At 38.8% G+C, this 26259-nt stretch overlaps 1 protein-coding gene across 2 annotated transcripts in view; it reads left to right on the top strand.

The window, feature by feature from the left end:
• DPYD (dihydropyrimidine dehydrogenase) overlaps positions 1-26259 on the top strand; it is a 594355-nt gene that overhangs the window by 97329 nt on the left and 470767 nt on the right. The gene's annotated exons all lie outside the window — the stretch shown is intronic.

The following is a 26259-nucleotide window of genomic DNA, read 5'->3' as shown; positions in this document are numbered from 1 at the left end:
CCCCCTGAAATAGGCTTCAATGGCTCCCATTCATATGGTAAGCATAACACATGTGTTCAGCCAGAGTCTCAATAGTTTTTAGTTGTCACTCTTACTGGAGTTGTTTCTCGTCTCTATCTATTTATCTGTGAACCAATCTGGACAAGGCATTTTGCCTCATGAATTGGAACACAATTGATGCCTGCATTGCCATCCCACTTCACCAATATTATAAAGTCTTAATGCTTCACTGTACACAGTTGCTGTTTTAATCCCTTTCCTTCCCTCTCTGAAGGAGGTCTCTGCACTTTGTTGCAGACCAACACTAGCCGGATGCAAACACATCCCCAAAGTTAATTAAAGTGCAAAGTGTAAAGGTGTTTTTTTTTTTGGTCCTTACACAAGAATGATTATGTTTTCCCTTCAAAACAGCATTTCAGCTGCTTTTGCATTGTTGACAGTGTGCGGGTTGTCTTGTGTAAAAGCTTCTTCAGTTACAGTTGACTTGAGAATACACTATTTGTTTATCTGACATCTTTCTAAATCAGTCTTCTGTTCAATGTAGACTTGAAACTCTTTCCCAAAAAAAAGCACAAGAACTTTAAACCAGCTTTTGGGCTTTTGTTATAAAATTAAGAGGTATGAAATGTGTAAATGCAAATATAAGCAAAACTAAACAGATCAAATGACCGAGTTGCAGCAAAACAGAGATTTTATATCCAAATGACAGCCTTAAGCAGTAAAAGCTTTGCCAAAATTAGTTAGATGTGTAGTTTTTACCATCTGAGTAAATACAATAAGAAGGAATGAAAGGAGTTCCACATGAGAAGGCCCACAGAAGGACCTAGAGAAATGACTTTTTTCTATGTCAGAGGCATGAAAAATGTGACAAAATATCACTTTGGTTGTCTGTATGAGCTTCCCAAAAGCCGTACAGCATCCCTTGTATTTATAGGGAATCAGTGATATTTCACATGCAAATGGCCATATTGTGCAAATGCTTAGAAATCCTGCTATGGCTTATTTTATGGGTATGTCTTATTTCTGGGGAAACATGATATAACACATAAAAGTACCTGAGATTATAGATAGGTTCTGGGAGATGTTGGTTCTCAAAGAAGAAGGCAACTACCCCATTTCTTTTTTCTGCGCTGAGAGCATACTATTTGTGCACAAAATACTTTCTTCAGGTAAATGAGATCTAAGTGTGCTCATTGGCTGAATGGAAATCTAACCTAAATCACATAGTAGGAAGGGAGAAGAATATAAATATATAGATATACACAGACTTAATAGGGCCAGAACCACACTTTTTGGTCTAAAATGTCTGCCCATAGAAAAATGAAGAAAGTAATATATGAGGGTTCATCTACATGGTAGAATGAATGCAGTATGACCTACTTTAACTGCCATGGCTCAATGCTATGGAATCATAGGAGTTGTAGTTTGGTGAGACAACAGCCTCCTTTTACAGAGAAGGCCAATGACAGTTAAAGTGATGCCAAACTGAATTAATTCTACAGGACAGATGTACCCTTAGCTGGGCAGGCATTGTCTCTTCTCATCTTGTTGGGACTATTCAATTGAATTGCTTTCAAGAAACAGCCTGCCATTAAGACGAATAAATTTGTACTTTTTTTGGTGGGAGGGGGTACAAAGAAAAACAGATTAGTCCAACCCTCAAGTCACTACACCAAGTTGAAGCAATAAAGAATGCTGTGGAAATAAAATTATATGCTTTGCACATTCCAACTGGAATTCAGTTTTCTTAAGGTTTTAAACTCCTTAAACCTCCTTAAGCAGTTCATAACTAATGTTTAAGAGCATAATCATAGGATTACATCCTATGGGATAAATTTATCCAGTTATAGCTATAATGATTATCATAGACTACCTAAAATCTTCATATCTTTTAATGAAGGTCTTATAGCTATTATTTGTCAGTGACCATCTTTGCTGAGAAAGTGGCCTTTTCCAAAAAGAGGATGACTGTCAAGGGGGAAGAGAAACTCCATTGCTTCCCGTATTTCTCAGGTCTCTAAACCTTAGAATTAATATAATTTTATACCACTTTAACTGCCATAACTCAATGCTATGGAATCCTTGTATTTCTAGTTTTGTGAGGCACCAACACTCACCAAACTACAACTCCATTGCCAGGTCCGTAGCCAGGATTTCAATTCGGGGGGTGGGGGAGTGGGGGTGAGTTTGTTTCGTGGGGGGGGGGGGGGCTGAGTTTGAGTGAAAGAGGGTCTACCTTAGCAAACCTTTTGTGTCGTTACCCCAATACCCCCATGCATATGGGATATATTGAGTATGGTGATCAGATCATGATATGAATAAACATAACAGTTTAAATAATGCACCAGTAAGGCCTTTTCACGAACCACCATGAGAATTTGGGGGGGGGGGGGGCTGAAGCCCTTCAACCCCCCCCCCCTCCGGCTACATGCCTGTCCATTGCACTGAGCCATGGTAGTTAAAGTGGTGTCGAACTGTATTAATTATATTGTATAGATGGATCCTTAGAATCACAAGGTTCTGCAAAAGCCTCGTGCCCTCATGCTAGATGTGAAAGTCAAAGTTTGGCAGGAGTAGGGACATTCTGGGGCAGCCTAGCCTCTCCTATCCAAGAATTGGGATGTTTTCTCATTTTGGAAGTACCTGTAGAGGGGTCCGCTCTCATAAAGGTGTTCCACTGTCATACATTTCTGTAGCTTTGCTAAGGAGCACAGTTTGCCCCTCTCATTCATGACATGAAATTTATTTCTTTACTGCATTTATACATCGCTTTTCTCACCCGTGGGGGGACTCAAAGTGGTTTACAACATAATCAGTAGTAAAATTCAGTGCCTCACATGTATAAACATCATCTATCAAATTAACAAAAATGGCAATAGATTAGAACCATTAAAACTATAAAACTATAACAGCAGTCACAGAAACAACATAAAACATTTAGGCATTGCATCAATCCTGATGTCTTAGCTACTTTCACATTTGGGGGTTTCACACGTGGGGTTGCCTTTGAAGACAGCTCGGAAGCTCCAACTAGTCCAACGCTCGGCAGCCATGATTTTAACAGGAGCGGAGCGCAGGGAGCATACAACCCCCCTGTTGCGCCAACTCCACTGGCTACCGATCTGCTACCGGGCTGAATTCAAAGTGCTGGCGTTGGCCTTTAAAGCCCTAAACGGTTCCGGCCCAAGCTACCTATCTGACCGCATCTCCGCCTATGAAACCACCAGGACTTTGAGATCTTCCGGGGAGACCCTGCTCTCGATCCCGCCTGCTTCTCAAGCTCGGCTGGCGGGGACGAGAGATAGGGCCTTCTCGGTGGTGGCTCCTCGGCTGTGGAACGCCCTTCCTGCGGACATTAGACTGGCACCATCTCTAATGGTATTCCGCAAAAAGGTGAAGACCTGGATGTTTGTGCAGGCGTTTGAGTAATTTAGTGCAATCTGGTAATGGAACATAGGAATGGAACAATGGACGACGAACCTGGACTACACTTGGATGATGAGAAGATTGGGTACGGTTGTTTTTTGTAATAATTGTGCATTGTAATTGCTTATCGGTAATTTATGGATAATGTGTTAAGTCAATTGTTATATGTTGTATGGAACCACTGCTGTTTCTACTGTTTTTACTGTTTGTGAACCGCTGTGAGTCGCCTTCGGGCTTGAGATACAGCGGTATATAAGCAAAGTAAATAAATAATAAATAATAATACTTTCACATTTCCATATTTCTGTCACTCGCAGAATATCGGGTTGAATAACCAAGTCTTGAGTTGTTTCCTAAATGCTAGGAAAGAGGGGGTCGATCTGGTCTTGCTGGGGAAGGAGTTCCACAGCCGAGGGGCCACCACTGAAAAAACCCTGTCTCTTGTCCCTACCAATCGCACCTGCAAAAGCAGCGGGATTGAGAGCAGGACCTCCCTGGCAGATCTTAGTGTTCTAGCTGGCTCATAAAGGGAGATGCGTTTGGATAGGTAAACTGGACTAGAGCCAATGAGGGATTTATAGCTCAAGGGCAGGAGTTTGAATTCTTGTTGGTAGCAGACTGGCAGCCAGTGGAGCTAACGCAACCGGGGGGGGGGGGGTGGAGGGGTAATGCTCCCTGTATGCTGCTCCAGTGAGCAATCTGGTTGCTGCTTGTTGGACTACTTGAAGCTTCCATACAGTCTTCAAATGCAAACCCCACATAGAGTGTGTTGCAGTACTCTATTTGAGATGTAATGAGAGCATGGACTACCGTGGCCAAGTCTGACTTCCCTAGGTATTGGCACAGCTGATACACAAGTTTTAATTGTTCGAATGCTGCCCTGGCCACTGCCGAAACCTGAAGTTCCAGGCTCAGCTATTCTTCCATGCATTGTTGTTGAAGGAGAGGAAAGCAAATATAGGTGTAGTAAATAGAGAAATTGAATATATGGGAAGGCCAATACGGCTATGCCATGTAGAAGCTTAAAAAGCAGCTCAATGTTTAGATATACTACCACTGGTTCATCAAGCAGAATTTTGTTGGCAGTGATTGGCTGGGTAATATCTTACTAATGTTTCAGGCAAAACTCCTTTCTAAAAAATAAGGTTTAAACTTGATGTTTTTGAACATATAAGCTTCAGCACTTTCTTAATTTGATCATATTCCTTCATTACAAGTTTGGGAATTGATATAAATTGTACATCTTGTATAATTTATAGTAGATGGGGGAAAATATGATGTGGTCAAGACAACGGGCATGTTAAAATGTTGACTTCCATTAGTATTAGATTTGTAATTTGTAATAGACCTTGCTTTGCCTAGTGCTCTGGCTGCCAGTTATACTATGCAAATGCTAGAATCTCTGTGTTTTGTTGTTTTCATTTACTATTTAAGAACAGCACACAATAAAAATCCACAATCAGCATAACTTTGAGCTAGAGAGCCACTTGGTTTCTATTGCAGAATGACTCATGGGGAATATCTTGTCACTGAATTCTGCAATAGAGGGTATCTCCAGAGCTTTAGAAAGTTATTGTGCTGCCTTAAATATATTTAAAACATAAATCAAGAAGCCCATAAAAGCTTTGTTTTGAACCTGATTGAAAGATTGATATTTCATAAAATAGTGTTCTTTATGTCACCATTGACAAAGAATATTTACGTTGAGTTGTTTTTCCAACTTTGATATGGGCTTATGAGATTGTATAGGCTTAGTGGGTTTTGCACTCTTATCGTCCAGGATTTCATCTGTAATTTCTGGAGGTTTTTTGTTTCATTTGGGAATTTTAATTTAGTTTGTGAGCTGCAAAGATGAATCAGAGGGCAAGCCTTTATCCTTAGAGAATACCACAGTGAAGGGTTACAGGAGAGTAGAGAGAGAGTGATTTCCCCTGAACTTTCCTTCAATCACCTGTCTCAAATAAAGCAAAATTCTTTAATTTTAACTGACCTAAGGTTACACATTATACATGGTCAGAACTGGCAGTTATAAACTTCTATTGAATTCTGTGAAAATGTCCATTGAACTGTGTCTCAGCTTGCAGACAAATTACAGAGTTGCTTTGTTCCAAAAACCCAAACGAAAAAAAGTACATACCTCAAATCATTATAGTCTACTCTACAAAATAAAGTCAATAGGGGAATTAAATAACTTTTTTTTAAAAAAAAAGAAAGAATTACAATGTTCAGACTATGTGTGTGGATATGTGATGTAAACTTTAATTGCATGTTATACCTCAGGTAATACCTGCTAATCATATATATATATATATATATATATATATATATATATATATAATATATTAGTCCTCATAATTCTGATTAAATTTGTTAAATTCGTACTTACGAGGCAATATCAGATATGTGGGTGGGGCCCGCACCAAACATTTAGAAATTGAAACTTACCCCATACTTTTTGCGTTGCAGTTTTGTAAATCTCAGAAGGCCCCCAAAGTCAGTTTCAAATCCAGTGCAAGGAAGCAAAGCTGAAAGCAAAGCCAAAAAGGCTGCCTCAATGCCTTGCCTCTTTAAATTAATGGAGTCTCATCATTAGGAGTAGGGAAAAAAGGAAGCAGTGTTTTCTGGGAACAGCACAGAACTCTGAGAAATGTAGTTTGGGAAGGGAGGATCCCTATACCAGAGAATTCAAAAGGCCTTGCTTTAAACTACATTTCCCAGAATTCAGTGCACTGCTCAGCATCAGAGAGATTTGCCCCTCTGTAGCCAGCTAGAGTTCTAATAAAGTATTATTTTTGTTCCTGGGTTAAAAATGTCATTTCCTAATTGGTTTTATCATAAAAAATGGCAAAAGTTTCTTAAACTGCCAAAATGTTCTTTGCATGAGGGACATTGTGTTATAGCACATTTTGCTGTAGTTTCCAGTTCACTAATTTAGCATCGTCAACCACCCATTTAACAAAGTTTTTGGCGCAAAAACAAAGTTTCTGGAGTAGAAGTATTACTTTCAAAGTAGGGACTACAAAATTAAACAGAAAATAACACTTTCAAACTAGGAGCATGTTTTCTTTATTAGTATTATTATTATTATTATTATTATTATTATTATTATTATTATTCACAGGCTGGGTGGCCATTTGCCTGGGGTGCTTTGATGGTTTCTACACTATGGTTCTTGTTCCTGGGTTATAAATGTCATTTCCTAATTGATTCTATCAAAAACTTTGTCTTTGCATGAGGGACATCATGTTATAGCACCAACTTAACATCTTCATCCACCCATATAACAGTAGGGCCACCACTTTCAAAGTAAGGACTACACAATTAAGTGGGAAATTATATGTTCAAACTAGGAACACATTTTTCTTATTATTAAAAAAGAAAGGAAACAATACTTATGGCTTTTTATTTGCAATAAAACAAGTTGGGATACAGAGGCCAAGACTTCATTTTTGTTGGGTGATTATAACCCCATTCTGACAACAAAAGTTGCCCTTTATTTGTTTAAAGCTGCTAAAAGGAGATTGGAGTACATAGATCAGATTGGGTTACAGTGTAGGGGAGACGAGGATAGATATGGGAAGGTGATGCATATATCTACGGCTACCTGCACATTTGTATTTTATTTTAAGAGGACTAGATGTATGTTGTATGTTGTGTCTGCACTGTTTGTTTTTTATAAGGCCAACTGGCTAATCAATTAAAATTGTTGTTATTATTTAAAAAAGGTTTTTTATAAAAACGTTGAAAATTCCCCAAAAATCCATGGATAAGTGAAACATTCTGAAATTTGCTGGGCTAAGAGTGGTAAATGTGTTCTATCAGTGTAGCGAGTTTCACCCCAATAGCTGTAAAAGTGAGGGAGAAAGGAGCCCTTGAATTTTCCTAATTGTAGTATTTACTCATAATGAGTATAACGAAATAGTAACGAAATTTCAGTACTGTCGTTATAGTAATGAATTTTTCACTAACTATAATTTAGAAACACTTTAAAAATGAAACACCAGCAACCTCCCCCCCCCCCCGGCCCAGTTTTGTAATGACATGTGAACCATGGGAAAACCTGAAAATGCATTCACAGAGATTAGAAAATTATTTGCTTAACAGGTTAAAATATTTCCCCAATAAAACATGGATATGTTATAAAGTCACCACCTTCCTTCCTTCCCTCCTTCTTCTCCTCTTCCTTCTTTTTTTATATCATACATAATTTTCTGTTGAAAACAAATGAACAAAAACCCACTCACCTGGAAAATGTTGTGGGTTTCGTTTTTGGGGGGGAGGTGGCTGGAAGGTTAGCATATCCTTACTATGTCTCCTTACCAAAGGAGTGGGAATCATTTCACCCTCCAGTTGTTTCTTTGACTGCAACTTCTAGTATTCCTCTGTATTAGCTATGCTGACTATGGCTGTTGAGATTCACATAAGAACAAGAAGTTTGGATGCTGTGTAGCTATATTCTCTTATATATCAGGAATGGGTGGCCGTATCAGATAAGCCTAGATTCACTTCGTTAACTAGTCATGTAGATCGTAGTTTCTAAGTTGATGTTGTCCATTCATGATCATAAAAACTGGATCAGTGCAGGCTGGAACTTCCTGTAAATCTTGATATTTGGTGTTTGGTGTGTCACTGGATGTGCCTCCAAACTTAGCAGAAGCCTTATTGCTTCTTAATGGTGGTTCTGTTTATAGTATAATTATCTTGGAATTTGCTAGTATCTGCATGTGTAGGCAAGGCAAACAATTTTTGTTGTAGAGAAATAAAGCCCCATGGGGCTTCTGAATTTGTTGTATTTTATTTACATCTTAAAGCTCCTCTGTTTGTTCTGTGGAGTTAAGGGCATGCAGTGTATCCAAGCATCATTCCATTTCATCTTCAGAACAATCCTGTGGGGCAAGTTAGACTGAAAATGTCTTGTGCTTTCTTGCAGTGACTGCTGTGCTACTAGTGTCAATCTTCACTTACGGTGTTTTATTCTTAAATGCAAGAAAAACCCCAGATAACTGTATCATGAATGTTTATTGCAAAAAATTATGACAAAATGTACAAGCACTTATTTCCCCATCTTGTTTTTCTTCTTCTTCCTGTTTCAGATATAACTCTTTCTCACTAAGGATTTTTTTTTTAAAAAAACATGCCTCTTCCTCACATTCATGAATGAGTTGCGTTTGAACATGGGTCTGGTTGATTTCAATCCACAACTTTACCCAAGATATCTTACACCAGCTTTTTTTCTCAACCACAAATCCTACATATCAGTTAGGTAGCCCGCACTGTAGCTCAAAGATGGTTGTAGTTTTAGTCATTTCTGAAACTGATGTGGTAGAAAGTATGGGAGAACAATCTCATTTAACCTTCAAGCTCCGAGCCCTTTCCTAAAAGCAGCAACAAAAAATCATCATACTCTCCACTCCTTTCCAGACACTGCACATGGAGAGAGGTTTCATTCTCTCCCCTGATGTGTTTAACTTTGGAAGAGGTGATTGCGAGAATTGGCATAGCATTTTTGTACAACTTGTGGAAAAGAGAGGAGGAAGCACCACACCCTTATCAGTTAGCAATCCTTTCTGCTTCAGGAATTAATTGGTAGGAAATGGGAGGAGGTAACAGCAGTGTTGCAGACAGTATAGTGGGTTTAGTCCCCACTATGTAGGATAATATTGATACTTTGGGGAAAGTTCTCATCTGTAAATAGTATGTGCAGTAATCTGTGGGTTTTTGTAAAAATATGTTTTGTGCAAAAATATTTTATATTCTTTTTTTTACAAAGTGAAATAAGTAAAGATTTAAACCGGAACTCACATTTGGGAACACATGAATAGTTAATTACTTTTGTATTAATGTAACTATCTGCACAAGGCCCGCTTTTCTGTTTGTTTTTGTGATTTCATTTTGGTTACTCTCTGTGGATGGATGGGAAGGTGAAGCAATATAAATCATTGTTTTTTTTTTCAGATTTTCAAGCAAAAAGAAATACTTTTTGCACCTCTCCTCATGCAAACACACTGTGTGAGAATAAAATACATTTTGTTAAGTTATTAATTGCTATTTACTCTTTGTCATGTCTTTTAGAATTTTACTACATAGAAAATGATTTTTCAGAACAGAAGGTGTGTTTATATGCAGAAAACTAGTTTCCCATGCAAAAATTACATTTTATGTGTATAAAATCCACTTGCATTTCTGCAAAAATATCTCAGTTAACAAAGAATTTCATAGCTGTCCCCTTTTCTCAATGGGGTTTCTTGTACATTGGGCCCTAACTACAAGTGGGGGATCAGGAAGGATGATTCAAGCTCAGTTGTACTACCCCCTGCAGACTAATCAATACTTCTGTCAGTCAGCTTTTACCTAGAGACTACTCAATATTCATGACAGTCAGCTTGAGTTTGGTGGCAATGAATATGGGAGCTCACAAGATACAAACCCACAGATGTTGGGCCTGTGAACTCAGGACTTTCTCAAGTGCCTTATGCTGAACTCAGATCAAGTGTTTTCCTCAGCCCTGCACCTGCTCATTTCAATAGGATGAACATAGCCAGAAGGAGAAGCACCACTTCTCAGGCCAGAAGGATGGTCCTTGAAATCTGTATATACTTCAAACAAAAGGGCACAACTTAGAAGTTGAAAACTGGTCCCAGAGATTTATAAGATTTAAGTTCCCTTCCAGCCTTTCTTGGTGCACATGCACATGGGCCAAATATGCCAGAGCTGTCCTGGCATGAGATACACTGGATCAGTACTGGGGGGGGGGGGGGGAGGGGGGGACTGCACAGCTAGCTGCTTAAGCCATCATTATTCGGTGCATGTAGTGACACAAACTGAAGCGCCAGAGTGGTGTGGGAAGAAAAGAGGGGAAGAAATCACCTCTTCCTTTCCCCCATCCCTTCTCCAATCCCTCTGCTGCTCTGGCCAGCATTAGGACATGCACCGAGTGATGACCACCAGCAATTTCATGCCCAGTGGGTACTGCCAAACCAAGGACAAGGTGGGAATGATAAGTGCCAACCCCTGTGCCTGGGGATGGGGGACAGCCCAGGGAAAGTGAGATGGCTATGTAAATAGCCATGGCTGGTTCCGAATCAGAATCGGGGCAGCAGTTTATATATGTCCAAAGTTTGAGTAAGTTCTAGAACAGTGGTTCTCAACCTGGGGTCCCCAGATGTTTTTGGCCTACAACTTCCAGAAATCCCAACCAGTTTACCAGCTGTTAGAATTTCTGGGAGTTGAAGCCTAAAAACATCTGGGGACCCCAGGTTGAGATCCACTGCTCTAGAACTTCAGGAAAATCCCCTCCTACTTTGTTGGTTGTAGGGTAAGCAGTTTGCCAGGCATTAAGACGAATCAGCCTCATGCCTCATGTGGATGCCACAAGGTCCATTAACCCCTGTTCCGCCTTATTTGCCCTGTGTAGATGTGACTTTAGAGTGTTAAGTGATGCTGTAATCTCTTCCAGTTTTTAATGTTTTTATCATCCTCTATGGGTACCTGTATGGTATAGGCATCCTCAGTTAACAAAGCCTCTGACAAAGAAGCTCCTTTTTGTAAAGCCTTTTTACAGGAATATAGTCCATCTCTTCCTGTCTTCTGTATAACTGAAAAGTCCTTGCTCCCACATTGGCATGGTAAGGATGATGAAAGATAGACTTTTGGTGTCGCAGTAGTGTGCTTGCAGTAATCAATTCAATTAAGTTTGTCCTGGGAAATAATTAGATTTTACTCTAGGTGATCCTACTGTACCTGTGAATGCTTACGTATAACCAATAAACTAAGCAGGTGCTTTCAGAATCAGTTACTGAACATTTGTGAAGAGCAAAACAGAAAGAAAAATTTCACTTACCTAGATCTGTAGGGAAGGATATCTTTTTGATGGCCTCCCCAGCCAAAGGCTAGAGGTTGTGAGTGCTAGGACACAACACTTCATAGAAAGGAGGGTACTTAAGCCCTGGCTGCTCCCTCATGTGGGTTTTTGTATTGTCTTCATTGTGATATGTGTTTTACTTTTGTTTCAGGGCTGGATAGGATTTAAATTTTATTTACACATTTTTGTTGTTTTCCCACCCCATATTATATCCAAGAGACTTCAGCAATTGACATGGGGTGGTTTATGTAAATAGAGTTCCGTATAGATTTTGGTTCCCTTTGGGTGAAGAATAGGACTCTGGAATGAACTATTTACATCCTGGGTCTTGGAGTGTAGGAAAAGGATCTACCCGTGAGTCGGGCCTGGGGGCTTACTCTCACCCTTAACACCCTGTCTGGTAGTGCTCTGGGTTTGCTTTGCAGTAAGTCACTAGTCAAGGAGCAACCCAACTACTGGATTGCCCTTGAGGCTCAGATATTGCATATATGCTGCTGTAGCTTCACATTGACCAGCTGTGTTTTTAGCTCATCTTCACCATATTTCTAATGTTAGCTCTGCTAAAGAAATTCCAGTTAGACAGAGAACAAGGAGAGAAGAAGAGGGCTGAAAAGAAAACTTTGTAAAAAGGACATTCTGTATGTGTGTGGATGTGCCTTTAAGTCACCTGCTGACTTATGTCATATACCTGCACAATATTTTCCTCTATTTTAAGAATCAAAACTTTGTCCCTACTATTTTCAAAGATACATGCTGTAGCAAATTCTTTCCCATTGCATTGGTTTGCTATTAAATGTCTGCTTCCCTAACTTTGGGCTGCTGGAGGAAATATAAAAAGAAACACTCTTTTTTATTAACTGCATCTTATTGAAATCAACATTTTAATTTTGTTAGGATTAGCTAAAAGCAATATTTTGAAAAGTCAGGTGCTAAAAGTTAATCTCTTAATTCCATATTTCAGTCCCCTAGTTAAGAGTAGATTTTTTTCCTCCTTTGGAAAACAACTTAACAAGTAATGTCCTACTGAGCAATGCCAACAATAAGTTAATTTCCAGTGAAGAAAATTCAAGCACTGAATGTTAAAAACCGAAGCACTGCTCTACATTGACAAATATAGAAACATTTTGCTTTTTGAAGGGTGAAGCTTTTTTGTGTGGTTTTTGAATGTTTATAATCATTTATTTATTTTCAATATTTACGTGTTTCCTAATTAGGTTTGTTGTATGGTTAATAAATAATGTATGTGATGCCTTCATACCTAAATTATTGCATCCACATCCTGCAATGACTATTTGACAAGTGTATTTCCTCAGTTACTATTCTAATAGAGAAGTAGGGAATGGGATGGTCAGATAGGACACCTCCCCAACCAAAACTATGAGCTGGTTGGTGAAAGGGGGAAAGCCCCCCCCTCCTTTCTACAAATAAAGGGGGCTTTGGTTTCTGTACCCATTTTTGTACAAAGACATAGATTCAGCCAGCTTCGTTTATATTGGGCACCATTATGGGGTTGTTTTTTTTTTTTGAAGAATTGATTTTAGCTTAATGTTGGTTGTGTAATGTAGATGTTGATGTGGAGATGCTTAGTGGTCACTACCCTTTGATGGGATGTACTCAGAAAAATATTTGATACAATTCTTTGTAGATGCTTTGAAACCTTGCAACCTGGAATTTAAGTGACAGCCAACATATTCAGATCCTGTATGCTTTTACTTCAGGTTTGGAAAGCTAGAAGACCTTATTTTCAATGATGAAAAAAAATAAATATTCAGTGGTCCAAACCTGTTACTGTTTTAGGAATGCACTGACATGTATTTTACAAACATTAGTTGCAAGAACATTTATATGTGATATATGGCTATCCACTTTTGTTTTTTCTTCTCTCATTTCCCTTCTATACCCTCCTTCTTTGCATTTTTACTTAAAATTGCTACTTGGGGTTACTTAGAGTAGGACAGAGCAGTTATGGCCCTCTTGAAGTTTTTGAGTTACAGTATAATAAGTATAGTCAGTCATAAAAGATGAAGTGGTTGCATTCAAAAGCGTTTGGAGAGTTATTTGTTCCCCATCTATGTTATAAAAGTAAGGCTAAAGTTGAACTGAATGCAGAAGATGTTGGGTCAAGTTATGAAGATAATTTTATTTCCTTTACAGTCTTACTATTGTTGTTGTTCATTCGTTCAGTCGTCTCCGACTCTTCATGACCTCATGGACCAGCCCACGCCAGAGCTCCCTGTCGGCCGTCACCATCCCCAGCTCCTTCAAGGTCAGTCCAGTCACTTCAAGGATACCATCCATCCATCTTGCCCTTGGTCGGCCCCTCTTCCTTTTACCTTCCACTTTCTCCAGCATAATTATCTTCTCTAGGCTTTGCTGTCTCCTCATGATGTGGCCAAAGTACTTCAATTTTGCCTCTAGTATCCTTCCCTCCAGTGAGCAGCCGGGCTTTATTTCCTGGAGGATGGACTGCCTTCCACTTTCCCTAGCATAATTGTCTTCTCTAGGCTTTGCTGTCTCCCCATGATGTGGCCAAAGTATTTCAACTTTGTCTCTAGTATCCTTCCTTCCAGTGAGCAGCCGGGCTTTATTTCCTGGAGGATGGACTGGTTGGATCTTCTTGCAGTCCAAGGCACTCTCAGAACTTTCCTCCAACACCACAGTTCAAAAGCATCTATCTTCCTTCGCTCAGCCTTCCCTAAGGTCCAGCTCTCACATCCTTAGGTTACTACAGGGAATACCTACGGATGTGAGAGCTGGACCTTAGGGAAGTCTTACTATATGCTACATTTAATAACATAAACACCCAAGGTTGATGGTCTAACATTTCATTAAGTGAATAGTCTCTACCTGATGGTAAATAGAGCAGTACATGGCATATTCCAGCTATGCAGTGTTTCTCTTTTTTTATTGTTGTGTCAGGAGTGACTTGAGAAATTGCAAGTTGCTTCTGGTGTGAGAGAACTGGCTGTCTGCAAGGACGTTGCCTAGGGGATACCCGGATGTTTTGATGTTTTACCATCTTTGTGAGAGGGTTCTCTCATGTCTCCTCATGGGGAGCTGGAGCTGATAGAGGAAGCTCATCCACACTCCCCCCGGATTCGAACCTCTGACCTGTTGGTCTTCAGTCCTTCCAACACAGGGGTTTAACCCACTGCACCACACACACACACACACACACACACACACACACACAAAGACAAATGAATGCAAAATTAGATAGGAAATGACTTGCAAGATAGTTCATTGTTTTGGCAGTAGGGATGGAAGAGATATTTGGAACAAATTGAAAAATTGTTGAAAATGTATTTTTGAGCTTTGCAAAAACCCTGATAAGAGGAATCCCAGACTAATAAGAATCTTCACAGTTCAGAAAGAAGGGCATTTTATTCTATGTAATGGACACATGAAAAAAATTAAAAATCTATTGGATATTAATATACATGCTGATGCAGAAGACATGAAATATTAATATTCAGTTAAAACCAGAACTATTTATTTAGATACAAAACTGGAGAAAACATATGGAAGATTTCTTCAATATATGATTGGCAGCAAGATGTGCAAAAATTGAGAATTTATTTTGAAAAAATATTCAAGAAAGAAGCAAAATAAAATACATAAATGGGCTCTTTAGATGTAATCAGTATAGACTACTATGAAGGAGTAACTAGTGAAACTGATAGATTTAGCAGAAACTGACATACTCTTGTTTGATCAGAGAAAGGTTATTAGTGACTGGAAACCTCATATGGACTTTTTGTGAAAAAAATGACTTTGTAATTTTTTGGTTTTTGAAGAATAGAAGGAATTGTTTGTAGAAAAATAGAGTTGTCTGTGTTAGAGATGTAGGCAAGTAATACATGGGCAATATAGCATACAGCTATGCCTCTGTGTGATATGTGATGTTATTTTATATGATGTGTTTAATAATGTTTGATGTTTTATCAGGGGAGGGTTAATTTGATGTTTTATACTGTTTTTTTTTAATTGAGGGCATAGAATTGTTGCCAACACTGTGAACTGCCCTGAGTTCCCTTCAGGGTTGAGAAGGGCGGTATACAAATACCGCAAATAAATAAATAAATACATATTCTCTTGAAGTGTGCCAGCATATGTTAATTCTCTGGTTTGCAAATTTGCCAATTTATACTGGTTTAAAAAAAGTCTCTCACTACATTTTGTTATCATGCCGTAACCATGCTGGGCTTCCTGCAGTGTACCAAGCTGTTTGGCCAGGTAAACATTTTTTTTCAAAAGATGTAATGGGTGAGTATTTCAGAACCATCAACTTTTATGCCAACTGTTACTGGTTTATTGTTGCTTGAATGGGCCTTTACCTCTGAACTCACCCAGCTGTTTGTCAGTGGCTATATCTGTCTCTAGTGTACCATTGCCTGAGTTGTTCAGCATTCATTTTCCCCATATCCCATGTTTATCAGTGACTCTCTACATTACTTTTGTTTCATTATTGTTGGATCTGAAATACATTTTAAGTGCATAAAAATTCATCAGAGTTACCACAGTGTCCTAAGCCTGGATCCTACAATCATCCAAGTCTTCATGTGGTCCATAATACATCTTGCCAAGAGCAGTAGGCCAATGTCCTCCCCCAGCTATATCTGTACCTATTAACTTGACTTTGATAGAGGTCCCTCCAGTGTCTGCCCTGAATACTGACTCTATTGCTCTATTTGTTTCATGGATTATTTGGTAAATAATGTTTTCTGTGATTGGCAGTTCAAAGCACTGTTTCTTCATTTGCATTCCTCTTTGGCTCTGGGCATTATTAAATGATGTTTCTCACTGTTCTACAGTAAACTGGATGTCTGTATAAATGCTTTCTTCCCTCCCTCTCATGACATAAGAATATCTGCTTGTTTTTTCCTGAACTGTGCTGGGTAAGCATTGCATTTCTGCTTTCTCACCTCTAGATCGCCTATCTTGGAATTGGCATGAACACAGGGCCCATTTATTTTGTGTGTAATGATTTCTATAAGCTGTTTCTCAACTTTACTTGAACCTGACACAAGCCCCAAGAGCTTTCAGAAGGCTTTGAACAAACATGGTCACCATCATTAAGTGTCCAGTGATCATGCTGAAGTTATCAAGAGCTCCCATCATACACAGTAATTGTTTCATTATATTTTCAGGCTTCAGAACATGTTAATGTAAAAACACCTCTGGCTTGGAGTACTGAGCAACAATTTCTCCCTATCTCATTGGATTTTATCCAATCATTTCACTCTAAAGCAACAATAATTAAAGGTTGTCTTTCCCATCTGCCACCACACTTTCTAAGGTAAAGGTTTGGCATTAAGTCTAGTTGAGTCTGACTCTGGGGGGTGGTGCTCATCTCCATTTCCAAGCCGAAGAGACGCAGTTGTCTATAGACACTTCCAGGGTCATGTGGCCAGCATGACTGCATGGAGCACCATTGCCTTCCCAACTGAGCAGTACCTATTAATCTACTCACATTTCCATGTTTTCGAACGTCTAGGTTGGCAAAAGTTGGGCTAACAGCAGGAGATCGCCCCACTCTTCAGATTCAAACTGCTGACCTTTCAGTCAGCAAGTTCAGCTCAGCGATTTAGCCCGCTGTGCCACTGGGGCTCCACACTATCTAGTTTACAGGAAACTTCTAGATCATGAATTTTGCTGTATACTAGATAGGAATTATGTAGAATCCTAGATAGGAATTATGTAGAAACACACATTAGTTGTAAGGTTTAAATAATGAGTTGGGGTCAGGTGATCCAAAGGACCATGTTTTCTCACATTAGTCTGTTGGTGTAATGGTTTGAGTGCTGGATTACGACTCTGGAGCCCAGGGTTCAAATTCCTGCCCTACCATAGAAAACCACTGTGTTACCTTGGGCAGGTCACACTCTGTAAGCTTCAGAGGAAGTATTTATACACACATTCCCTTCTCTGAACCCTGTTTTAGGTTCAACTTAGGGGTTCTAGAGGTTGGAAATGACTTGAAGGGCTACAACAATAGCCTTATTCAGCATTGCTTCATACTAAATTATAGTCTGTCACTTTTTCTGGTTGACCTTTTCTGGCTCCCCACAGAGTGTACCTGCTTTGGTACCAGTGGGAAGAGCAGAGCCTTGAAATACAACTGTAGTTGGGAGGCAGGTTTATACATGGAGAGACATATTCCATTCCCAAAGCATGGATTGTATGGGTAGTGATAGTTGACCTTGTTATTCTTTTTTAAAAAACTAAAAGAAGGTATATAATTCTTAAGCAGACAATAATATCAATAATGAATATGTGTCATTCACATCCTTTCTCAGTGTATATTTTAAATCCTTGGGACTGATTGAAATGAATGAAAAAATAAAAATGGGGTAGATTTATGCAAAACAAGTGTATGTATTTGTGCGTATGTGTGTTTTCTGTCATTTATTTTAATGCCTAATGTGAGTGTTCTTGGCATGGAATCTAGGTAGTTTTTGTTCCTTTTGGTGCAGTCTTTTACTGCATGTGGCTGTTTAACGTTGTGTACCTTCCAGGGCCCAGAGAGGTGCCCTGTCCTCCATGTGCTGCTTCATGGTGGTGTTTCTAAATATTGACAGCACAGGCTGTCAAGCTGATGGATTTTCAGCACCAAACTATTCAATCACTTGTGTTGCAGCTTGGGAGCCAGCCTGTTTTTTAACTAAGGCATCTTGAGAGAGGGGAGAGAAAGCTAGAACCAACCCTTGTATCTGTACACAAATAATGCAGAGCACGTAGACATATGTTAGTGTTATAGTGCAGCATTCACATAAGGGAGCCCATTTACAGGTTATTTTTTTCCAGAGCAAATTATTATTTTATTAAAATGAAGATACCAAATCCTTGAAGTAAAATATATTATGTAAGGTATAATTATCTCATTTAAGCAACTGAGGTTATTAGCCTACATATGAAGCCTTTAAGATAACTTCCATTTGCACTTAAATTCTAACTGCGGTTTTGACACATTATCTAGGGAGAATGCCACATTTCCTGCTGTGCTAAACTTACCGAAACAAATAGAAAAAAACAGCATTGCTGTGCTCTATCCCTGCTTTACTATTTTGTAATTGGACGGCACAACAGGAATGACACTTCTTTGTAACACTGAATTACTGTGATGATCTTGCGATTTCATGCTCTTAGCATAAGGCTGGTTGGAATTGTCTTATATCAAGGATAAAAAGAGTATGACGGGATAGAAGGGGAAAACAGTCAATTAAAAGAAAAATCTTCATGACAGTGAAACAGAAAGGTATTTGGTAAGAAAGCTAAATAATTCTCCCTGTTACAGTGCTACCTGGACTAACAAGCATGCTGTGGCAGTGCTGGGCAGAATATTTTGAGATGTCAGTTTCTCTGAATATTCTGTCTGTGACCTAAAGACTACAACATCAAGGAACACATAGGAGGTAAACCCCCAACGCTTCACAGACTTCAGGTGCCCTTGAAGGTAGTGATACTGACACTGGTTCCTGCATATCCTGGAATCTCAGCAGGAGACTGAGTTAAAACTTTAAGGAGTGACCACTCTCTAAAAAATGCAGTAACCAAGTCGGTTAGACAAACAAGCAGGAAGCATTCTAGGTAAGTTAGCAAGAATCTCCTGGTCGTTGCTGAGTATGCATGCCCAGTATGAAACACTTCTCACCATGCTATAACAGTGGATGTGGCTCTTAATGAGACATGCCACATTATCATGAGGTGCCTGCGCCCTACACCGCTGGAGAAATTACACTGTTTAGCCACTATTGCAACACCTGACATCTGCCGGGTAGTAGCAACCAATACTGAAAGGACCAAGGAAGTGACATCTCTGGCCCATCCCCTGTTTGGATATCAGCCAGCACGCCAATGACTTAAATCAAGAAATAGTTTTCTAAGATTTACAGAGATACTCACAGGAACACTTTGGCAAATGAGAGTCTAAAAGTGGCAGGCTAAAAGCCAGAACCTCAATCAGTTGCTGAGACCAAATGAGAGACTCCCTCCTGGGCTCACAGAAAACTGGGCAACTTGGAAGGCACTGAACAGACTGCGTTCTGGCACTACGAGATGCAGAGCTAACTTTAAGAAATGGGGCTACAAAGTGGAATCCACAACATGCAAGTGTGGAGAAGAGCAAACCACTGACCAACTACAACAATGCAATCTGAGCCCTGCCACATGCACAATGGAGGACCTCCTTGCGACAACACCAGAGGCACTCCAAGTGGCCAGCTACTAGTCAAAGAACATTTAATATAATGCCAAGTTTGCAAACTCTGTTTTTTAAAAAAATACAATACAACTGTTTGGTTCGTTCCTGACACGATAAATAAATAGCAAGAATCTTGATCCTCAGATACCCTCATGCAAAGGAATTGAACATCCAATGTATGGACTCCCCAGGTGTCTGATCAAATAATTCAAGAATCCACTTAAACTGTAGCTGTGGACAGTAAAGTATGAGAGGTCAAAGCATTTCAAAGCATGGTCAAAGAGATTAAGTAACACAACACATTTATTCATTGATTAATTTACTGTATTACATTTATATCCCGATATTCCTGAAGTGAGTGCAAGGCAGTGTACATTATTTTTCCATCACTTTATCCTCATAGCAACCTTATAAGCCTCAAGATTTATTCACGAGCTCAACCTTTATCTATGCAGTCTTAGATTGGCACTAAACCATACTGACTTTCTATAGCTACATTGGCAGTGATATATGAGAACTTCAATGCAAGGTCTAACTGACTGACTGACTTCAGTACAAGGTGAAGATATGTTGTTTTAACCTATTCATTCTCATACAATAGAACAAATATTTTTTTCCTACTGGCAGACAACTTGTAGTGGAGAGATAAAGTCTCTGGCAACAGAAACCCTCTCATGTCCCACATGACATTGAAAGGGTGTTTGGGAATAAGGCAGGCAAAATGGGCATCATATAACTTTCCATACTGTTCACCTGGCTTTCTCTCTTGCCTGCCCCACATGATACCAGAGGAAGAAGTCAAGTGAGCATTGCAAGTCTGTAGTTAGTGTTTTGTCAGGCTATTCATAATGTTGCAGATTGTACACTGGATTTCGGAACATAGGCCTCTCTGCTCCTCTCTTAGCATGGAGAGAGGGAAGGAGATAGGTAATTCAGTGGGGCATGAGAATGTCTTTGAGTCTATTCAAGAACTATGGGCAAAAACAGTTCTTAATTATTAGGAGAGCTTGAAGCGGCTTCTCTTTGTCAGGGTTTTTGGACACTCAACAATCTTTGCATTTTTAGTGCATGGTATAGATTCACACCAACAATCCCAATCTAGAATTTAAAAATTGGGTACTATGGCTATTGAATAAATTTGGGCTAGAATATTTAAAAGAATAAAATTATTTGCAGGATCATGGCATAAGTAAATTGCTCTATCTTTGTCTAGTTCCTTGTTCCCATATATTCTTGGGACATCGCAAGAGATGGGAGTACCACATAATTTCTCACAACATATATCATTTCTTTCCCTCCCCTTCATCATTTATTTATTTAATATCTATAAATGAAATCCCATGTAGAATGGTTTGACAGGAAAGCTGCCTGTCTCTGGAAATGCAGATCTTTCTGAAAGGCAATTTAGTTTTGGTCTGACTGGTTTCAGTATGGATATGTATTACTGAAAGAATGTAGAAGGGGCGAAAGGCTTTGGTAAGTATGCCTACTAACAAATGTCCAAATAACTGGGTCCAAATATCTGAGCAATTCACACATTTTGAAATTCCTTACATGGAAAAAAAAAACCCTCATTGTTGTAGCTATGTTGGAGAAGTATGCATTTATGTCATTTATGCTCATCCTGAGTTCCTGGAAGCCAGCCTTAGGTGATTTTTTTTATCTCCACCATTTTAGGAGAGAGCAATTTCTTGAAAGATAGCCATTTCTGGATGTGGATGTTGAACTGTGCTATATAGGTTTTATTCTCCTTGTGGATAGAAAAAGAAGGTATAAATAAACACAACAACAACAGCAACAACAGCAACAACATCGTTATCTGGAATGCTGAAATCCAAAAAATCTCCAAAGCCTGAAATTGCCCACATGGGTGGATGAGATAGTGCCAACTTTGCTTTGTAATGGTTCAATATATACAAGTGTTGTTTCATTTACAAGATTATTAACATTTTGTATAAAATTACTTTCAGGTCATGTATAAGGTGTATAAGAAGCTTGAATAAATTTTGTGCTTCAATTTGGATCCATTTGCAAGATATCTCATTATATACAAATACAGATATTTCATTTTTTTTAAAAAATATATATATCCAAAACCACATCCAAATCCAAAAGGTGTACTCAACCTACATTTCTGTCCCCCCCCCCCCCATTTATTTATTTAGTGTTTGCATACTGAGCTTTGGTTCAAAAGCTATTTCACCCCAGTGTTATCCAACAGTAAAGCCGTGAGAATGGCAAATGTTAACAGACTGAAATAAATACAGCACTCTTAAAACTAACCTGAGAACAAACATCAGTTTTAAATCTCTTATAAAATTAGACAGAACATAACAATACTGCAATGGCTAGCAATCTAAGCTCACCTTAGATCAGCATCCTCACAGAGAAAAAGCCCTGCCAAATTTAACACTATCCAAAATGTCCATGGTGGTAAGACATACAATAAGGCATCCAAGGAATTTCAGAAATTACAAATAGGTTTCTAGCAGGACCATATCATGGCTACTAGTTAGTTAAAGTCTCACCTCAGCAAGCGAGAGTCCAAAAGTGGCAGGCTCAAACTCAGAACCTCAACCAATGGCTGATACCAAATGAGAGACCCCCCCCCCCATGGGCACACAGAGGACTGGGCGACTTGGAAGGCGCTGAACAGACTGCGCTCTGGCACCACGAGATGCAGAGCCAACCTTCAGAAATGGGGCTACAAAGTGGAATCCTCGACATGTGAGTGTGGAGAGGAGCAAACCACTGACCACCTGCTGCAATGCAACCTGAGTCCAGCCACATGAACCATGGAGGACCTTCTTGCAGCAACACCATTAGAACTCCAAGAGGAAAGATACTGGTCAAAGGACATTTAATCAACTACCAAACTCACAAATTTTGTATTCTGTATTTTGTATTTTGTCTGTTTGTTTGCTTTGTTCTATTAGAAATGTAATATAACTGACTGGTTGCTGTTGACTTGATAAATACATAGTTAAAGTCTCATCAGTTTGAAACACAGCCAGTGAGCCAGCACGCTGTAATGGTCTGAGTGTTGGTCTAAATACCAGGAAACCAAGATCTGAGTCTTCATTCAGTCATGGAAACTGATAGAGTAATGTTAGGGAAGTCACATTGTTTCAGCTTTAGAGAGGGGCAGTGACAAGTAAATCTTGCCAAGAAGCATTTATAATGAAAGGTAACTTGAAGCTATATATTATAGCTACAATAAAGAGAAGTTTCTCTCCTTAAACTGGATCAGAAAATAAAACCAGAGCCTGTTGTGTGTGACCAGGGGCATATAATCTACAAAGGACACCCTAGAAAAGCAATCTGATTGTTCAGTTTTGCATCAGTTGAAATTTTGAACAGTACAGGACAGTCCCATGTCATCCACACTTCAACAATCTAAGTTAGAGGGGATTAAGGTCACTGTTGACAGAGCTGTTTCCTACAAGAAGAATAACAACTGTCTGGATTGAGCTCTATTTTCTAGTCAGTGACCAACTTCTCACTTCACCCAAATATTAGCTCAAGACTTACAGCTTTTTTGAAAAGTAGGGGAAAATCAATTAAAAAAAGAGTTGGGATAAAAGATTATATCATGCTCTCTACCTGTGACTTCATGTAGATCTTTAAAAAAAATCATAGTGGACACAAGAGATCTTTGAAAAACCTCGAAGGTCAGTAGCCATTCAATGTCATTTCCCAGTACCACCTTCTGGGAATATTAAGTCATTGGGGTCACAATTTCAAAAATCTTCAGGTCCCATCTTGATCACACCCCCTCATCACAACTTGATCACAGTTTCATGGTTGAAGTTATTGAATGCCACTGAATGGTCCACTAGAACCAACAGATGATACCCATATCAGATTTCAGAGTCAAGAACTAAGGAAATGCCAGTTGTTTTTGCCATGTAACTAGGACAAAACTTGTAATGATTCCAATTATTATTGTTTTTCAAGAAAGTCTTGAGTTTACATTGCCACTACTTGCCATAAGACTATTCTTGAAAAGGAAAGACTGAAGACTGGTTGAAAACTCAGAATGCTATCTGTGGTGAAGTGTGAGTTTTAATCTAGTTATGCATAATAATAGATAGGTGTTTAAAAGGGTAAGTATTTAAACTAGCATAACTGGGGGGATGGGGGATAGCTCACTTTGAGTTGTGTTGCCATGGAAAAAAGGGGCGGAGCCATTTTAAAACAGTTAGTCTGTAGTCAGCCAACTACAGGGAAGGCTGGTTCTGTTGTGTGTTGAGAACCAGTAAGGTAGTCTGTAGTCTAAGAACTACAGGGAAAGGCTGATTCTACTGAGTTGAGAATCAGGAAGGCTTTTAGCCTGTGTAGTTTAGATAGGTCGAGTTGACTTATTTAGATTAGTGGTTAGTGTATGAGTAAAAAGGGGGGGAGAACCCTAGTAAGAATCTATACTGCAACAGAAATAACATAAGGAAAGAATAAGTTTGGACCTGAAGTAATTTGTTAAGGAAAGAAAGACATTTTAAAGGAAAATAAGTTTAAAACCTGTTTAATGGAAGGAACAGTCATCTCAAGAGTTGTTTTATTAAATGTTATAAATGTAACCACTGAAGAAATGTGCCTCTAAGAGTTAAGAAACATTGAAACCATCAAGCTTCTTCTATACTTCAACAAACTTGTTACAGTTTCTTCTAAAGCCAAGTCTTTGTTACAAATACTTTCAAGTTAAGCCACGCTACACATTCAAGAAAGACCAAATCAACATTACAAGCTATTAGTTGTGTTATCAATTTAGTAAGTCCTTACAAAGTAGTGGCTCCTTTACAAATCATTACAAAGTGGTCGCCTCTTTACACTATCTTCATCTATGGCTGTACCACAGCTTTGTTTTAGAGGAATTAAAGCATATCATTTAGGCTATGGCTGTGGCAACAGGGATTCACTCCAAGGTCATCATTAAAGAGTGTGACTTTTAGCAACATTATGGAGCCAGGTGAAAGATCAATTTTTCCATTTTTATAGAGCAATATTTCTAGAGTCAGTACTTCAAAAATAATAACAATTCTTAGATTCATCTATTGTACTTGTGTCTTTGAACAGGAGCATGCATTGATTTGAGGACCCAGACTCATCTAGACAAAATATACCATAATTATAAGTGGTGAACCACTGCTTGTGAGAGAAGAGAAATTGAAAAGAGGTTTAGAAGTGCCCATAGATACCATAATAAACTGAACAGGGGTACTCAATTTTCATAGGAAGCAACAGTATAGTTTAACTTGTGGCATTACCCTATTTCTAATCCACATCCTTTTGGCTGTGGCTAGCACTAGCTAATGAAAGATCTCACACCTCATATTAAACCTCACTCCAAAAGATTTGTTTTGGGATTTTGGGGTAAAAAGACATTATTTGAACATTGTCAGGGGTCTTAGGGCAATGCCTTGTGGTAACAATCACAAAAGGCAGATCAGTCAAAGATAAAGATCAGAAAGGCAGAATGACAAAACTTGTTCATCCCTGGATATAGTGGATCAGAGTGTCTGTTCAACACCTTGGATTTCTTTGATGACTAGCACAGCCACTGACATTGAGATGTTGCTTTTACTCACCAGCAAAATCCCCAGCAAAGCCTCTGAATCTGTATGTATAACAAATGCTGCCATCGCTTCTACCGCTTCCTGACAGACATGGGCAAAGAGAAAGAGTAGAGTGTAATCCTAGTTTCTAATGCTGCCCAAATATAGCTTTAACAGTCTGGTGCTGCAGATCAGAGAAAAGCAGGGTCTATATTAAAAAGGAATAAAATATCTCTTCAAGCCTGCTATGAATAATAGTGGTTTTATCCACAAATGTGTGTCTAGCAATGAAATATGAAAGAAAGGATCAAACTGTTGCAGAAATGGTTTTTAGTTTTGATTATTTTTTATTGGGGACTATATATAGGCAGAATAGCAATGCAAATATCAACCTATTTCATTGTTACTTATGAGAATGGAAAAATTCAAAAGCTGGAAGGCGGAGAGAGATTTTATGTATTTTTTAAAAAAGGGATTGGGTATTATTTTGGCATTTATTTTCAAAAATGTGCAAAAGCCATTTTATACAAAATATTTTTGGTTGCACAAAATCCAGTCAAAATAAAATAAAATGAAATTGCACACATACAGAAACATGTCCTGCTGGTCGTATTCCCTTTAGGGTGAAAAAAATCTAATAGAAAAAATTGGTAAAGATTCTTTATATCTTGATCTTTAAGATAGAAAGAATCTTTAAGATATAAAGAATCCACTGAGAATGGTGTCAGGCTTCTTGAAGGAAGGATACTAAATTATAAGTATAATACATTCTTAAGTGTGCATCTATATAAATAAAAATATAATGTTCATTTGTGGGATTAACACAACTCAAAAACCACTGGACAAATCGACACTAAATTTGGACACAATACACCTATCAGGCCAATGAGTGACCATCACTCATAAAAACACTGAAAAACACAACAGAAGAGACTTAAAAAACCAAACAAGCAAAAAGATGCTACAGCACATGCGCAAAAATGACTTCTCCTTGCAAACAAAACACACAATAGCATATCTCTTCCAGACTACAGCTCCCAGTATCCCCTAGACCAGGCCCTTTAGGAGAGGAAGATGATCCAAATGTACTACTTCCAAGCTGCAAGCTTTCTTCTTTTGGATTTCTTTGAGAGCATACTTATCCCTGCATATTTCCAGTTTCCTATCCCTGGACTGCAACTCCCAGCAATCCTCCAGATAGATGTCTAGATAGATAG

The sequence above is a fragment of the Anolis sagrei genome, chromosome 4 (genome assembly GCF_037176765.1).
Source record: "Anolis sagrei isolate rAnoSag1 chromosome 4, rAnoSag1.mat, whole genome shotgun sequence".
In the NCBI taxonomy this organism is placed as follows: domain Eukaryota; kingdom Metazoa; phylum Chordata; class Lepidosauria; order Squamata; family Dactyloidae; genus Anolis; species Anolis sagrei.
The sequence above is the reverse complement of the archived record's forward strand: the minus strand, read 5'-3'. Positions and strand labels throughout refer to the sequence as shown.